The 3146-nt window shown below is 48.0% G+C and overlaps 1 non-coding gene across 1 annotated transcript; it reads right to left on the bottom strand.

The window, feature by feature from the left end:
- Nucleotides 1-2790: 2790 nt before the first annotated feature.
- On the bottom strand, nucleotides 2791-2863 carry Trnav-cac (transfer RNA valine (anticodon CAC)). Its single transcript has one exon. It is a non-coding gene; the product is annotated as a tRNA-Val (tRNA).
- Nucleotides 2864-3146: the final 283 nt, after the last annotated feature.

The following is a 3146-nucleotide window of genomic DNA, read 5'->3' as shown; positions in this document are numbered from 1 at the left end:
CTGGGAGCGTAGTCACTGGGTCTCACATAATTTCCCCTCAGCGAGCGGAAGCGGCCTCCTGGCCGCGAGTCAGTGGGTGGTACGGCGGTTGGGATACATGAACGATTTCAATACCACGGCGACGGCGGTCTGTAGGCGGAGTTACCGGCGTGATACGATAATTGACAGGAGAAGTCTCTTCTAATATCTGGTATGGGCCAAGAAAACGGTGGAGGAACTTCTCGCACAGTCCGGTGTTAGAGATGAGAAGCCCTTGGGTTGTCTGACTCGGCGGTCCCAGAGCGCGGGGAGTGTGCACAACGGCGGAAAAGCCAAGCGCCCTTCGCCTTTCCCACTCGCACTCCTCCTTTTCTCTCTTTCGCGTCTGAGCGTCCGGGCAATTCATTTCACGCGTCCCGGCTCGGCATGTTGTCGGACTAGAGACTCGAGGTGACTGCTTAGGAGGAAACTGTACAGGAGGTTTATTCTACATGATGACAGTCGAGACAGGAGAACAAGAATAACACGAACACAGTCGTTTAAATAGAGTTCGTATTCCCCAGATCCCTGGCTAGGGAATTCAACTTCACACAGGTTGTCCAATCAGGTGGGCAGTGGACGACACTTGATGTACCGCCCACGACATGAGGCGTGGCTGATGCACACGGACCACTCGGTCGATGGAAAGGGTGAATATCCACGTCGTCGATCGTGTCTTGTGCCGGAGTTGCACCACTTCGCGCAAGTCTTCATTTTGGAGGCCCCGTGAGAACGGAATTTCAACTCGGCTCCCAGCACGTGAAGACGAGTGACCTCCTGCTCTCGCCGACGGTTGGAAACCGAAGAGCTTGGGCACTTGAAACCGCAGCTTCCCTTCGGTGGACCCTTCTTTCATACGTGTATGAAGGAAAGAAGTGGCCCGCAGCGTCCGGTGAACCGAGGATATAGAAGCCGCCCCTTGAAACCGCCGCCGTTGGCGCCAGGGTTTCTTGCCTCCTCGTGCCTCTGGGTGATTCATCCACGCACACCTTGATCTAGAGCTTGCGATGAATTTTTCCCAGACCTGTGTTGGCCGATCCTAACACCGGGGACGCGAACGGGTGCCCATAGCAACACTTCATCCCCGGGCCGGAAGCATGATAATCAGCTAATCCTAGACAACCAGGAAAGCTAAGACTAAACAGCTGAACCTTAGCTCACGCTACGTATATCCTGGCATAGCCGAGCTAAGCCACTGCTATTTTTTTCTTTAATATCGCAATTCGTTAAAGATCCTGAGATGGTAAAAATTAATCCGGAGCCCTCGACTACGGCGTGCTTCATCGCCTGTGTAGCGTCGGGGCGTTGAACCCCACAATCAATCAATCAATCAATCAATCAATCAATCAATCAATCAATCAATCAATCAATCAATCAATCAATCAATGAATCAATCAATCAATATGTCCATTATTTTTTCAAAGTTCGCGATAAAATTGTGTCATCGTTATCGGGGCAAAGCTGTCTTTCTAATGTACCAAACCTGTACTTTGTCTTGTATTCATCATAGAGGCCTCAGTGTCGGGTGGGAATGAAATGGCAATTTCGGGCCAAAATGGTGGCGAGAGCGCTGTCATTTATTACTGCGATCCAATATTTCGGTAACTCTTGCACGTGAAGCGTTTGCTTCGGATTTTCGGTTACTCACAAACGTTTGCACCTGCAGCTACGCCAACTTCGCCATATAACGCATTTTCTAGAATCGTCTGCACCAGCCTTTTTGTGTGTGTGTGATTCATTTGCTTATTGCGAAGTTGCATATCGGCTCCTGAAACGTAGATTCAGCCCCTTGCGGGGTGCTGTTATTGCGTGGCATTTTCTGCCTTTGAGGAGTTATCGAGCTACGAGGGCAGTTGCGCTGTGCTGGGTATCATTTGTTTGACGAAGCACTTCTTGGAATTGTGGTTGAATTGCTGCATTTCTTGTGAAGCCTGCAATAGCGTTTTAAAAGTTTTAAGCAATAAATAGTAAATGGAGGCTGAGAACTAAATACGTTCGATTTATTTATTTATTTATTTATTTATCAATGCTGTCAGTTCTGGTTAAGCTCTTAGATGGAATACGTACCCATAATGCACACTTCACGCACAGGTATATACAGAGGAAAGGAACTCTGGTCGATCAAATAACACAGAATATTAACCGCGCCTTTGGGCTTTGTCTGAGCACGTGGCAAAAAAAAAACGTTTTCAATTAAGTGTTTTAGGGAGCATTCAGTTTGGGCATAGTGACGGCTGAGAATGAGGAAATAAATGATAGCAACAAAACACAGTTCGGTCCCGTCCTACGCAATCGATGCAATAAATTATTCGCTGCCTTGTACACAACATAACAGAGGCTAAAGACAAGGCATAAAAGTATAAATACGAAAACTCACGTGCATGAATGAAGAGCTAGCTTACAAGGCGCTCGCGATGTAATCTTGTGCATATGCGACACGAAAAACAAAGTTAGAAGAAAAAAAGATTCCCAACACGTCTGCTGTTCAAATGCCACAATTTCTCCTTGCGAACGAAGCTGTCTGAAAATGTGGCGCTGATAATATCATGGAACAACCCATTCCGTTCCATAAACAATGATAAAAGTAGAAGGAATACGTGAATGTGTCGCTACCGCGGGGATGTTAAATGGTATTGTAGTTTCACCAGGATTCGTCATTTTGGAGTGCAATAAGATATCAAGAAAGCGAAAGAGTGATTGCATATTTGCTGTATGCGAGACTGTGGCCACCGCAACGACATCACCTAACCTTCTAAAAAAAGAAAAAAAAAATGTTTCCGCCCGGGATCGAACCGGGGACCTTGCGCGTGTGAGGCGCACGTGATAACCGCTACACCACGGAAACAGGACGTGAACGGGGCGCTTGGCAGCAGGCTCGTATTGTGTATCTGAGCGACGCCACTGATGTAATGGACGGGGTTAGCCATTTAAAGCTGACCTTGCCGGGGAGGCATTTGTGACGATACATTGTTTTTGTTGTTTCTTCCTTTGAAGCGGAGTTTGAAAGAAAACTGGCAGACGTCTGGCGAAGCAGGGGCGTGTCTAGCCAAACGCTACTGCGGCCTTCGATGCGAACGGGTGCTCGTTGTAGTGATTCATTTTGCTGGCGCAGGAGAGGCCGCGTGCGA

The sequence above is a fragment of the Haemaphysalis longicornis genome, unplaced genomic scaffold, assembly GCF_048455015.1.
Source record: "Haemaphysalis longicornis isolate Haplotype H1 unplaced genomic scaffold, Haemaphysalis longicornis Haplotype H1 scaffold_8, whole genome shotgun sequence".
Classification (NCBI taxonomy): Eukaryota; Metazoa; Arthropoda; class Arachnida; order Ixodida; family Ixodidae; genus Haemaphysalis; species Haemaphysalis longicornis.
The sequence above is the reverse complement of the archived record's forward strand: the minus strand, read 5'-3'. Positions and strand labels throughout refer to the sequence as shown.